At 46.3% G+C, this 15087-nt stretch overlaps 1 long non-coding RNA gene across 1 annotated transcript; it reads right to left on the reverse strand.

Annotated features, from left to right (window-relative positions):
- Positions 1 to 697: 697 nt before the first annotated feature.
- On the reverse strand, positions 698 to 14902 carry LOC138745292 (uncharacterized). Its single transcript, XR_011346145.1, has 3 exons — positions 14766 to 14902; positions 9886 to 9952; positions 698 to 730 (listed from the first exon to the last, which is right to left on the reverse strand). It is a non-coding gene; the product is annotated as an uncharacterized lncRNA (long non-coding RNA).
- Between the last annotated feature and the right edge of the window lie 185 nt (positions 14903 to 15087).

Consider the following 15087-nt stretch of genomic DNA (forward strand, 5'->3'; position numbering starts at 1 on the left):
AGTTAAAGAAAAAATATTTAAAAAAAACTTATCCATCCCATTCACATTTAAATTTCAAATATTCCTGATCTACTGAATAAACTTTACAAAAAAAACCACATGAATTTTTAGTTTTTTAAACAATCAAATACTTTCTTATGCTTTTTTTTATAAACACAAAAGAAAACCCTTAACTCTTTAATCTAATAATACAAAAAAAGGAAAAATAACAGGTAGGAGGTTAAAAATACCCCCTCCCGTCTAAACCGCGCAATGCGGTAACTCCCAAAAAAAATGGGTGTGAGATAACTCACACGTAGCAGATGACTTTCTGGAAATAGTGCCCATCCAGTTCTCTCCCCCAACTCTCACTTCATCTTAAACTAACATCATCATTATTTAATATTCATTTTTTTTTTAAATTAAAAAAAAAGAACAACTCTTCTTTTAATCAGCTCCAACTGCCGAGTCACCATTACAACCATTCCTTCTTGGAGCACGACTCTTTTCTTCCATCTCTTGTCTCCTTAGAGATCATGGCGACTACGTCTCTGTTGAAACCGAGTAATTGGCAGCACTTGAGCAAATGCTATAGCTTCCTTTGGAGAATCAAAGAACTTTGGTTGGCAACCACCTTGAAAAACCTTCAAAACAGCTGGATATCCAAAGGTTGCCTTATAACCTTTCTTCCACAACAACTCTTTAGCAGAATTTAATTCCCGTCATTGGAACATAACTTCTTGACTCAAATCTGCATAGAAGAAAACTCGATTATTTTGAATCATCAAGGGTGATTTTCTCTGTTGTGCATTTCTAATAGCCACTCATAAAATTATTTCTCTGTCGTAATAATTCAACCAACGAACCAAAACAGGTCTTGGAATTTGACCTGAAATAGGTCTTCTACGCAAGGCTCTGTGAGCACATTCCAGTATTATATCTTCCGGGAAATGTTCTTGACCCAGCACCTGCGGAATCCATTCAGTAAAAAATTTTCTTGGGTCTGGTCCCTCCATTCCTTCCGGCAAACCAATAATCTTTATATTGTTCCGTCTGGATTGGTTTTCCAAATAATCAATCTTTTTCACCAAATCTTTATTTTGAGTTTGTAAGTCTTTGACCATTTTGGTCACATCTGAAACATGATCTCGTATTTCGTATATATCTTCTTCACACGAATTAAATTTATCTCTCACTTCAAGCTTAAAAGCTCCAAACTCAGCCATCTGTTGAGAATGTATTTTCACCACAGAGTATTAAACCTAGTACCAAGTTCAGTCATAATCTTGGATAATCCCTGCATTGTATAAGATAATTTAGATTCAAGATTCACAAGAATCTTTTCAATTGGAAGAGATTCTGGCTCAACAGATTCCTGCTTCTTCTGCATAACCAAAGGGTCTTCTTTTGCTTCCTTCATTCTGGTTGCCTTCCTTGTAGTATAGCTGCGTGTGGAAACCCCAGCCACAGCCTCTCCAGCAATGACTGGAGGACGCTGGCCGGGGTTTTCCCCATCCATCAAGTTGTATAGGTTCTTTTATCTCAAAAGGTGCAGTTTGCAGTGCCACCGCTACAGTTGACAAATGCCTTTCCCCAGCCGGTACTTCAACTGATGTTACTACAAGTGGTTCATTCATAACATTGCCGTCAGATATAACTGCACATGTGCGAACCTGAGTAACTCTTTGTTCTAAAGGCTGTTTGGCGCCCTCTTTAGAGGGCTCTACCGATGTAATATTGAACTCTACATCCGAAAGCTGTACCTTTCTCCTGGGATCCATTTCAGGCTGAGTCTCGATGTCTTTCCTGTAGGTAGGCTCCAAAACTTGAACTTTTGGAAAATGTAGTTTTTTGATAATCTGTTGTCGTTTTTTTTGCTCTTTTCCACCAATTTTACCATCATAAGTTAAATTAACAGCACTGAAGTTATCTAAACTTTTAAAGAATTTTAACGGGCATTTCTAGACAAAACATTAAGATAGAGTCAGGAGAGGACTGGAAGGCACGTCTGATCCTTACGCCATCTTGCCACGCCCCCCGTGGCCCTCATCATGCGGAGAAAGGTAAAGACATTACCTGGGACAATAGGATTTGGAGGCGTCCAGAAGGCCAAGGATGCACTGGCCAACACAACACTTGTGGTACACACCAGGCCAGAGACACCCACCACTCTCACAGTAGATGCTTCCTGCACAGCAGTAGGGGGTGCATTGGAGCAATTCATCGAAGGGGAATGGCAGCCCCTGTCCTTCTTTAGCAGACACCTCTGGCCACCTGAACTCAAATACAGCGTCTTTGACTGAGAACAATTGGTGCTGTACCTGGCAGTCAGGCACTTAAGGTAATTTTGGAAGGTAGACAATTCAGTGTCTTCATTGACCAGAAGCCATTAATATTTGCCTTCCATAAAGTGTTAGACCTGTGGTCGGCCAAGCAGCAGCGACTCCTCTCATATGAGTCTGAGTTCACTACAGACATTCAACACATCGTGGGTGACGCACTGCCCCATCCCCGCAATCAAGTCTATCCAGGCCCTGTCCCAGTGAATAGACTACTTAGCCCTCGGCAGGGGACAGCAGGATGACCCTGAGATCCTTGCAAGCAAGACAGCAATGTCCAGGCTCAGGCTGGAGGATGTTAACATCGATCCTGGTAAGTAGACGCTCCTCTGCGACATTCCAATGGCAAACCCCACCTCATCGTGCCGACAGCATTGAGATGGCAGTTTTATGATGAGGTGCACAATCTGACACACCCGGCCATCAGTACTGTCAAAATGGTGGTCAATCGGTTGGTCTTGCTGAGCCTCCAGAAACAGGTTGTCAGTGGGCCAAGGCCTGCACACTCTGCCAGATGACCAAAATACAGACATACGTGAAGGCACCATGCCAGACATTCGAGCCAGCACCACAAGGTTCAGCCATATCTACAATGACATTGTAGGGTCACTACCGGCCTCCCACGGGATGAGTTACCGTCTCACCATGATTGCCTGCTCCATGAGGTTCCCCGAGGCGGTCCAGCTGACTGACACTACCACTTGTGTCCTCCATTAAATTGGAAGCGGTAATAAATATAAAGGAAAGTTTGATAATAAATAGTCTCCTTTGCAGTTGGGGTACAATGTATTTCTTGAGATCAGAGGAATCCTGGAGCCAAGACAAAGTGATCCTGTGTTTCCCAAGGATTTGATTGAGTTGTTGGGGTAGTTGTAAGTGGAAGGGCCGAAAGGTCTCCTGCTCCTTCCACTGCCTTTGTTTTCTGTCTTGCGATGCTGATTGGGTCCTCCTGTGTGTTCGCTCGCTCGCTGATTGGTTGCTTCAGTTGCGCGAGCCAATGGGTTGATTCGGTGAGGCCGCTATTGGATTGGACGCTGAAGTCAGGTTGGATTGATGGGCGGGTTCGTGGGCTGATTGGCTCTTGCTGTGAGGAGGCGGGACGTTGGCGGCGGCGTCGTCTGATCGGGGTCCGTCGCGTTGCCGCGGGCGCGAATGGGATGAAGTTGGCGGCGGCACCTGGACCTTCCTCAGCCACACGGTCCAGGGAAAGCGGGCGACCCGCAGCCCGCCGGGCCCCACCCGGGAGTGGCCGGTACCGGCGGGGTGTTTGGGTGGAGCTGAGGCGTCGGTGCAGGGGTCGGGTAGGGGAGGGGGATGAGGGAGAGGGAGGGGGATGGGAGGGGCGGGAGCCCGGAGGGGGCGGGGCAGGTCAAGGAGTGGAGGGGGCGGGGCCAGGCAGGGGTAAGGGGGAGGGTGAAGGGGGTGTTGGAGGGCGAGGGGGAGGCTGGGCAAGGAGGGGAGGGGAGGGGGAGCAGGCCAGGGGGAGCAGGGCGGGGGAGCAGGGCGGGGGGAGCAGGGCGGGGGGAGCAGGGCGGGGGGAGCAGGGCGGGGGGAGCAGGGCGGGGGGAGCAGGGCGGGGGGTGCAGGGCGGGGGGTGCAGGGCGGGGGGAGCAGGGCGGGGGGAGCAGGACGGGGGGAGCAGGGCGGGGGGAGCAGGGCGGGGGGAGCAGGGCGGGGGGAGCAGGGCGGGGGGAGCAGGGCGGGGGGAGCAGGGCGGGGGGAGCAGGGCGGGGGGTGCAGGGCGGGGGGTGCAGGGCGGGGGGAGCAGGGCGGGGGGAGCAGGGCGGGGGGAGCAGGGCGGGGGGAGCAGGGTGGGGGGAGCAGGGCGGGGGGAGCAGGGCGGGGGGAGGGAACCGCCTGTTTGCCCCAGGTACCCAAGTCCCCTCTCTGTGTGTGTTAGCTTCCTCCTGCCCTCCACCCCCACAATTTAATGGTCCCATTTCTGACCTTCTCTTCCTCATCTTTCTTTGATGAAGGGACAAACCCACAATGTGTTTGATGTCTCTTTCTCTTTGCTCTATGTCTGTTTGACCTGCTGACTCTCTCTAACCCTGTGGCTTTACCCCCTCATCTTTCGCTGGTTGAACCCAATGGAGCTGGAAGAGCTCAATTTGTGAAGGGTTGTATCTGGATTTGAGTCGTTTGACACCATGTCGATTTCTTTAAATTGTGGCAAAAGCAACTGAAGGATTTCAAAACCTCGTCATCGGTCCTCTTTCAACCTCGTCTGAATTTCTTGGATGAAAAATCATTGCTCTGAAACTTACTCTGCGAGAGTTTATTTTCCTCTCTTGCAGGGAGGTTTCAGAATCTGTTCCACATGATGAATCTGTTGTCTTTTCAAAGAGTCAGTGGAGTGGCTATTTTCTTCCACCAAGATTTCATCAACTCAGTCAAGGGCTGAACTAAGTCTCCATTTAAAAATGGTTATGTTGCAAATGCAAGATTACTTTGGCTTAATTCATCAAAAGTGACCATTTCCACAGTCTCAACGAGGCTGCTCTCTTGATCTCAAAGAGATGGTTAGAAATGGTCTTCCTCCTTCAAAATCCACTTGTTACTCCTGGTGAAAGGAGAAGACGATGTATCTGTACCTTCTCTGATGACTGTACCTTCAATCCTCTCTTCCCCACAGCATGGACAACATCTTCTGCCTCTCATTTGTAATGTTTCTCCAGAATGGCTCATCCCATGACACGTGCCGTCATTTCTGCCTTTGAAGTCCATTCAGCCTCTTCAAAAGTATGAATCATGAGCCAATGGACTCCAGCCTTGAATCAAGAACTCGCTTATTCGAACAGTTGCCATCTCTCAGCACTCTACTGACTTAGTTTCAATTTTAAAAACACAGATAATCAACAGATGGTCTCTCGATTTGATCAGCTGTCTTTCCTGATGACACAAATTCTTCCGTTTTTAATAAAGCAAACACTCCAGTATCTCAAGGACCATCATGAAGGTTTTCCTCTTTCGGTTTCAGATGCTGAATGATCAGACGTTTCATCTGTGTACATGGCTTGCCTTCTGGCATCTCAAAGGATTGTGTGTGTGACCCTGAATCCAACCCACAAAATAACTTGATAATATATATCAACTATTGTAACTTTAAAGATTAATATTCGCACAAAATAGTCCATGATAATTCACAGGACAATGGCATCTTCAAACAATAATTTTCATTGGTAAAGATTAATAACAACACTTTTTACTTCACTCTAACTCCACTCTGCACAAATATATATGTGTGTGTGTGTGTGTGTGTGTGTGTGTGTGTGTGTGTGTGTGTGTGTGTGTGTGTGTGTGTGTGTGTGTGTGTGTGTGTGTGTGTGTGTGTGTGTATCAAAACCAAAACCATTCCAATTCAGGCAGTGTCCATCTTTTTTTCTTCCTACAGTCGACAATCATCTCCTTGGTTTTGGTGGCATTGAGTGCGAAGTTGTTGTTGGTCCATGATTGAACCCTGCTTTCAATCTCCCTCCTGAATGCTGACTCGTTGCCCTCCTCATGCAGCTCATGACTGTGCTATCGTCAGTGAATTTGTAGATGGTGTCGTCATACCAAGCCATGCAGCTGTAGATGTAAAGCGAGTCGAGCAGGGGTGAAATATGCAACCCTCTGGTGTTTGGGAGCTAATGGAGATTTTGGAAGAGTTGTTCTTGCCAATCCACACTAATTGGGGCCTGGAGATGAAGAAATTCTGGATCCAATTGCACAGTATGTTATGGAGTCCCATGACTTTGGAATTTGCTCATCATCTTTGATGGGAGGATGGTTTGGAATGCCAGACTCTAGTCAATAAAGAGCATTCTGATGGATGCACCTTTGTCGTCTGGGTGTTTCAGGGTTTTGGCAGAGCCAGTGAAGATGGCATCTGCCATAGGTCTGGTACTGCATTAACCAAATTGGAATCGATCCATGTCGCCCCTTGGACAGGAGCTGATGTACTTCAACACCAGCCCCTCAATCCACCTCATCACTGGATGTGAGTGTCACTCGTCAATCATCATTTAGGCAGGTTACCCCACTCTTTGGAACTGGTATGTTTGATGCCTATTTGAAACAGGTGGGTGCCACACCCTGTCAGAGTGAGATGTTGAAGATATCCATGGCCAGTTGGTCAACACACGTTATCATTCCTCGTCTGGGTTCTCCATCCAGGCTTGATCCTTTCCTTTGATTCACTCTCCTGAAGGCAGCCCATGTTGTCATCTTTGGTTACTGATAGCAGCGGATCATCAAGAGATGTAGGGGGGGGGGGGTGTGCAGTGGTTCTTCCCTGTACTAGTGGTCATATCAGGTGTAGAAGGCATTGAGTTTATGTGGAGTGAGGCTTTGCCGCCTCCCACTGCACCAGATTTGTTTATGCAGCACTTTATGTCATTTAGGCCCCTGTCACAGCTGACGGGTATCCTTTGTTGTTTCCATTCTCGTGTGAATCTCCACCATCTGCGAGATGGGTTTCCATGGTTCGTATTGGCTCCTTGTGTATCTGTATCTCCAAACTGTGATTTGGCTCTCAGCAATTTCTGGATATTGTTGTTCATCCAGGATTTCTGGTTGAGAAAATCCCCTGAACAATTTGGTGGGGACACCCTCGTCCACAGCTGTTTTGATAAATTTCGCTATGGTCCTGGTACAGTGATTCAGTTTCTCAGGTGAGTTCTTGAACACGATCCAATCCAGGGACTCTAGGCAGTCCTGCAGCTGGCTTCCCCTCCCGTGACCACCTTCTGGTTGTCCTGATCTTGTAAGTGTTGTTAGCAATTTTAGGCCCCATTTCTAAGAGAGGATGTGATGGCCCAGAGGTGGTTTACAAGAAGGATCCTGTGGATTAGAGGAATAATGTTTGAGGAGCATTTGATGGCTCTGGGCCTGGACTTGCCTGAGTTTAGAAGGATGAGGCAGGACCTCATTGAAATCTTATGAATAGTGAAAGGGCTGGATAGAGAGGATTTTGCCAGGAGTGGGAGAGTTTAGGACCAGTGGGCACAACCTCATAATAAAAGGATGTCTGCTTAATACGGAGATGGAGAAACCTTTTCATCGAGAGAAGTGATTTTCAAACTCCCCCCCCCCCACTCCCCAGCTCATATTTTACTTAATCCCTATGCCAGAAGTGCTCTGTTAGTAGAGGATTACTTAAAGTGGGATGTGAGTGGAAAGAAAGTTTGAAAACCACTTTTTTAATCGTACCTCATTGACTTGTTCTGTGCATGGTTTCATAACTCCCGAGGAAATGGGCCAATGACAATTTTTCTCAAGCAAAATATTTCCTTCACAATTGTGTCCACTGCAGTCTTTCTCAGCCTTTTTCCCATTCATATTCCACTTTAAGCAATTTCTTACTCATTTTTTGACACTCCAAGGAATAAAGTCCCAACCTGTTCAACCTTTCCCTGTAGCTCAACTCCTGAAGATCTGGCAGCGTCTTAGTAAATCTTCTCTGCACTCTTTCAATCTTACTAATACCCTTCCTGTAGCTAGGCGACCAGAACTGCACACAATACTCCAAATGTGGCCTCACCAACATCTTATACAACCTCACCATAACTTCCCAACTCCTATTTTCAGTATGTTAATTAATAAAGGCCAAGATGACAAAAGATGTCTTTAGAACCCTGTCTTCCTTCCGAGCAGACGACGCCGCCGCCAACATCCCGCCTCCTCACAGCAAGAGCCAATCAGCCCATGAATCCGCCCATCAATGCAACCTGACTTCAGCGTCCAATCCAATAGCGGACACACCGAATCAACCCATTGGCTTGCGCAACTGAAGCAACCAATCAGCGAGCGAGCAAACACACAGGCGCACCCAATCAGCATCGCAATACAGAAAACAGAGGCAGTGGAAGGAGCAGGAGACCCTTCAGCCCTTCCACATCCAACTAGCCCAACAACTCAATCAAATCCTTGGGTTTCATAAGATCTCTTGGTCCTGGCTCCAGGATTCCTCTGATCTCAAGAAACACATTGTACCCCAACTGCAAGGGAGACTATTTATTATCAAACTTTCCTTCATATTTATTACCATTTTCAGGGAATTATGTAACTCTGCTTTATCCCTTGCTGCCGATTTCTTTAACTTCACTGTTCAATTTCGTAATGTTGGCTTCTGAACTATTTTATTGTGCCCCTTGATCTAGAGAATTCTGGCAGAGCAAAACAATTTTGTTTTCTTTTGTCAGGTCAAATTTTGTCACATTGATCCAAAAACAAGTATTTTCACCATTCCTTCATTTCAGATTCTCTGCAGCTGTCGTATTGTACCTCCCAGTGACGACATCATGTTCGTCTTGTTTATCCTTTACCCCTCCATCCAGACAGATATGCTGATCAACGAGTCGACTCCACTCATCCAGCACCACTGCCATTTCTGCTGCTCGGGCTTTTGATCCCACGTATTCATTTTGTTATTTCCCCTCTTCTTTTTCTCAGCGAAGAGAATCAGGTTTATTTGAACATCTTTCTGAATCCCAGTGAAAGGTTATCGACCTGAAGGTTTTAACTCCAATTATTTTTACAGTAGATGACCTGCTGAGTATTTTCAGCATTGAGTTTTTATTTTATTGCCTTGGTGTATTACTGAGTTCTTTGAATAGGAGAAGAAATGTGGGTTGGGTTAAGTGGATATGTCAAGATCATGGAGTGGGTTGAGAAAAATAGACATAAAAGGGAAGGGTGCATGGAAATAGTTAAATCATCTTTTGAAATTGTTTTTTGAGCTATGATTGTTATCTGATGTACGCGCAGTGTTCAGAATTAAAAATTTATTGTGATGAATATGTCACAATATTTGTAGTTTTGTGGCAGCAATATAGGGGAAAATATTGTTCTAAATTACATTTTAAAAAAAGAAATCCATTTGTGCAAAATGAAGAGTAAGTGAGGGAGTATCTGTGGTTCCTTGTCCATTCAGAAATCTGATGGCAGAAGGAGAGAAGCTGCGTTTGTACAATTGGGCGTTCATCTTGAGGCTCCTGGACCTGTTTCCCTAGTGATAGCAGGGTGAAGAATGCCTGGCCTGGGTGGTGAGGGTCCTTGAGGATAGAGGTTGTTTTCTTGAGACTCCACCTCTTGGAGAAATCGTTAATACATGGGCAAAGGATGAATGGGGAAAAGTTTAGGGGAAACAGGAGTGGGAACTTCTCTACGCAAGGTGGTGGGAGAGTGGAACAAGCTGCCAGCTGCATCAGGAAATGTGAGCTCAATGTTAGCATTGAAGAATTTGGGATACAAGGGGGATGGAGGGCGATGAACTGGATGCTTGTCAGTGGGACGAGGCAGAATAAGAGTTTGGCACAGACTAGAAAAGCTAAAGGGCCTGTATCGGTGCTGTAATGTTCTGTGAATCTATGGAGTGATGCACTTGGTCGTACATCTGCAACCCGACAAAACTACCATGGTGTCTGCACAAAAACACACAATATGCAGCACGTAATGACCACATGAATAATCTAAATAAATAAATGTAGTGGGCCAAGAGGGCGCACAGCCCACATTGTCAACCGTCGCTGACACGGTTCTCCGACGTCGCGCAAAACCATAAAACAGACAGCTGGGTACTCACCCACTTAATGGATCACATGCACATGGTGCTGCATGCCGAGGAATGGCATGTTGATCTGTGGAGTTGCCTGCAGGTAGGTACAGGACATTCACAGGGCTTAATTTAAACCTGCTGGTCCCATGGATCGATAGCAAACTCTTAATGATGTCTCACCATGTCTCATGGAACCAGGCACATTTAACCATTTAACAGTTTACAACATGGAAACAGGCCATATCGGCCCTTTGAGTTCGCGCTGGTTCACTTGAACAACTCACTAGTTCCCCCCCACCACTCTCCATCCATATCCCTCCAACCCTCTCATATCCATGTACACATGGATGAAGGCCAGTTTGCCATATGCCTTCTTAACCACCCTGTCTACCTGGGAATCCACCTTCAATGAACTCTGTACCATAACTCCAAGATCCCTCTGTTCCTCTGCATTCCTCAACGCCCTCCCTAAACTGCATATGTCTTATTTTGGTTATTTTTTTCCGGAATGCAGCAGCTCACACTTGTCAACATTAAATTTCATCTGCCATCTTTCAGTCCACTTTTCCAAACAAACCAAATCCTGTAATCCAAGAAAACCTTCCTCACTATCCATTTTTCCCCCTATTTTTGTATCATCTGCATATTTGCTTACCCAATTAACCATCCCCTCATCCAAATCATGAATATAAATGATAAACAACGAGACCCAGCACTGATCCCTGAGGCACACCTCTCATCACAGGCTTCCATCCTGACTCTCTGCTGTCTATCTTACAGCCACCTCTCAACCCATCTCACTATCTCTGTATTAATCCCTAGTGACTGAACCTTTCTAACTAACCTTGCGTGCGGAACTTTATCAAAAGCCTAACTAAGATCCAAAGAGATCACGTCAACCGCCCTACCTTTATCCATTTTTCTTGTCACCTCTTCAAAAAACTCAAGGTTTGTCAAACGTGAATTTCCTTTCACAAACCCATGCTGGGTGCTACTGATCAATCCCTGCCTATCCAGATATTTGTACATACTATCTCGAAGAAAACCCTTGAACTTTTGGTCTTGCCTTTCGGCCAGACTGGAACATAATGATCCTGTACTCTCAAAATCTCACCTTTTAATACACTCCAATTTTCCTCTACATCCCTTCCGGCAAAAAAATCAGCCCACACAACTCTCTGCAAATCTCATCTCATTTCTTCAAATACGGCCTTCCCCCACTCGAAGACCTTCGACTTTGAACCTGACCTATCCCCTTCTATAATTAAACTAAAGCTAATGGACCCATGATCACAAGATCTGAAGTTCTCCCCAACACTCACTCAGCCACCTGCCCCATTTCATTCCCCAACCACAGATCGAACATTGCCCCCCCTCTTATGGGCATCTCCACATACTGCTGCAAAAAGCAGTCCTGAACACGTTGTATGAACTCTAAGCCATCCTGCCCTCCCACTGACTGTGTTTCCCAATTGATGTTATGAGAATTGAAATCCCCAACCAACACCACCCTATTCCTACTGCACATTCCAGCTAATTCCTTGCACATTTGCTCTTCAAGTTCTCCCTTCCCATTTGGCGGCCCATAATATACCCCTATAATAGTAACTTCACCCTTCTTATTTTTTAGTTTTACCCACACTGCCTCCCTCGATGAGACCTCCAGTCTCTTGCCTGAGCACCGCTGTAATATCTTCCCTGACAAGTAATGCGGTTTATAAAAGAAGTCTGTAAAGTTTGAATAAAGCAGTCTTGTGTTGACTAACGTGGGTATGTATATGACTTTAGTAGCTGTACCAAAGTTGCCGCCAGAAATGGTGACCCCACGAATGCAAGATTCAGCCGAAGCTTGAATCTCCAGTGATCATGGACACAACGACAGCAGATGCCGCCACCACGGCTGCAGTTAAACCAGGTTCTGCCTATTTCTCCTGGAATTGACTAGACATGAGCTTTTAAATATGGAGGGCCTGAGTGACAGGGATCCATCTGATCTAATGAATGAGATGCTCGTATTAGCAGATGGTCATTCTGATTGTTTACTTTTTGAGACTCTATTCCTGTCCAAACTCCCAGGTCGTGTCGCAATACCAATCGTTAACATGGATTCCTGCCATCCCCATGATGTAGCATGGGAGGCTGACAGGCTCAATCATTCTCCAACGCAAGTGTCTGCTCACAAACAGCCTCTTTGATCAGTAGATCCATCTACCGTGTCCTACAAGCCTCCTATATCTGCAATTCCGTCAAAGAAGGATCAACCTACTGATGGGCACCAAGAATGGTGTTTTTACCATCTCCAATGGGGAAAAAAGCCCATAAAAAGCCATTTACCTATTAGAGAAAAAAGGCAGGAAATGAAAAGGCCGGCTGCCAGTCGGGGCCTCAGCATCTGGCACAAGTACTGACCGGCCTATTGTATCTTCAAGACGACGCTAGTAAGTGCAAATATCCAACCAACCTATTTTGAAAAAAAAACATAAATAACAACACCTGGCTCTTCAAGCAGCAAATGGTGCTACAATTCCCTGCTTTAGCAAAGGACAGGTCACGATTTGGAAAGGAGGTGTGACATTCCGTTGGAATTGCGTATTGTCTTCCGTTGCACAGGTCATTTTGGGTGCAAATTTTTGAAGGTCCTATGATTTGCCAGTAGACGTGAAGTGGAGGAAATTGGTCTTTCCACCACTTTGAAACCATACCCACTGGTATGCAGCAAAGGGAGAATTTCCTACCTCGGGATGCATACCCCGCACAAAGATGCGTATGCTGTCCTGCTCAATGAATTTCCCATCATTATCTCCTAATTTCAACACCTCCAAAACAGACAAGGGTGTGTCCCATTACCCTCTCCCTCATATGCAAGATTTCGCTGCCCATCTGCACATTTTCCATGTTTTCTCCAAAGTTGATCTTGTCAAGGGATACCGTCAGATCCTGGTCTATAAGGATGACATTGTTACCCCTTTCAGGCTTTTTGAATTTCTTAAAGATACCATTTGGGCTGAAGAATGCTGCTCAAACTTTCCAACATCTTATAGATGCTTTGGGCAGAGTTCACTTCCATCTACTTGGATGACGTCCTCAAATCCAGTCAAACTGAACAGGATATAACCAACTGCATTTAGGCTGTCTGTTCCAATGGCTGCAGGAATTCCAATCAACCATAGCAAATGTCAATTTGGCAAGTCCACCATCGACTTCCTGGGACACAAGATCATGGTCAATGGTGTCTTTCCCTTAACCATCAAGGTAGAGGCAGTCTGTGCTTTTCCAACACCTACCACGGTTCAGGGCCTGCAGAAATTCTTGGGCATGAAAAACTTCTGTCACCGATTCATTCCAGCAGCTGCTGACATTCTTCGACCATGGTTTCCAATCCTCACCACAAAGCACAGGGATGATCCCTGGACAACAGAGGCAGAGGTTGAGTTTGCAATGCCAAAGACGCTTTAGTCAATGCAGCAATGCTTCCCCCATCCTAACCCCAACACTTCCTTGACATTTAGTCCTGATGCCTCGAGTACGGCCCTGGGTGTGGTTCTTGAGTAGTACGTCGATGGCCATTGCCAACTCCTCGTGTTCTTTTCCTGACATCTTTGGCCATTGGAGATGAAATATCGTGCATTATATCAAGCCACATGGCACTTCTGATTAGTTTTGGAGGGTCGGCATTTCACTCTGTTCACAGAGTGAACAGGAATACAGTACAGCCATTACTAACCTGGACATACAGCAGGGGGCGACACAGCTGGGTGGCCAACCTTACTTTGTGACATGTCTTTGGGCTACACTCGACCAGTGATTCCACCATCTTTGAGTCAACGTCTTTTTGACCAGATACACAGCTTGTCTCATCCATCCATCAGAACATCTTTCAAGCTCATGTCAAATAAATATGTATGGCACGGTCTGAAAAAAGGTGTCACACAATGGGTCTGCACATGTATCTCCTGCCAGACTGCCAAAATTCAGCGGCACACTAAGGCACCTCTTCAACCTTTCCTGGCGGTACGCAGGCGGTTGAAACACGTGCATGTGCACCTGCTTGGACCATTGCCAGTATCTCACAACATGAGAAACATTCTAACAGTCGTAGAACGTTTCGCACGCTGGCCAGTGGCCGTCCCTTTGACATCCAGTGACACTGAGACAAAGGCCAGAGCATTCATCGTCAATTGGATGGCTAGATTTGGTTTCCCGACCCACATTTCTTCAGATCGCGGAACACAATTCACCCACGGTCCAACGGCTTTGTGGAATGTTTCCACCGGCAACTGAAGTCCGCACTTAAGGCCCAACTCACCGGTCTCAATTAGGTTGATGAGTTGCCCTGGGTTCCATTGGGAGTGCGCACGGCTCCAAAAGGAAGATAGGTCTGCATTGTCCGAAGAGATGGTTTATGGTACGGTCCTTACAGTTTCATTGGACTTTCACAACCAACTCTGATCTGAACATCCTTCAGCAGATCCGACATGGTGTCGCGATCAGCAAACCTTTTCCTAACCACTGGCTTGGATCCCCTAAACAGAATGTTCCCCCACCACTCCTGGATACTGATTTTGTTTTTATCCCAGGAGTCCCGTTACAATGACCGTATGAGGGCCCTTTCCACGTGGTGAAGATAGATGGGTTCTTTATACTTTGGACATTGGTGGGAATTCACAGCTGTTTAGTGTGGACAGACTCAAGCCTGCTTCACCTCTTCAGTGCCCCCAGCCCAGATGGCGAGGGGGTCCACCTAAGGTGCATGCAGCTGGTGGTTTAGTTTCTGGCGACGGTTCTGGGTGAGGATGGGGGGTTGGTGTAGCAGCTGTCTACTAGTGGGCCGAGTGGGCAAGGTTCTTTGGTGGGTGCGTGAAATCATAAGGCAGAGAGCTGGGTACACATCCATTTAATTGACAAACCTCGCGTGGTGCTGCGTGCCAAAGAATGGAATGCTGATCTGTGGATTCTCCTGCCGGAAGGCGCAGAACATTCACAGGGTCCCGTGGATCGGCAGCAAACTCATAATGATGTCCCACCTTGACCCATGGAGCCCGGGACAAGCTGTAAATAAAAGAAGCCTGCAAAGTCTGTATAAAGCAGTCTTGTGTTGACTAATCTGGTGTATGTGTGTTCCTTTAGTAGCTCTATCAAAGTAGCTGCTACATATATAAATATTTTGGATGATTATCCCACTTACAAGATACCCGTCTCACACCCTGTGGGAAGAAGCTATTCCCCAGC

This window comes from Narcine bancroftii, chromosome 11 (genome assembly GCF_036971445.1).
Source record: "Narcine bancroftii isolate sNarBan1 chromosome 11, sNarBan1.hap1, whole genome shotgun sequence".
Lineage (NCBI taxonomy): Eukaryota > Metazoa > Chordata > Chondrichthyes > Torpediniformes > Narcinidae > Narcine > Narcine bancroftii.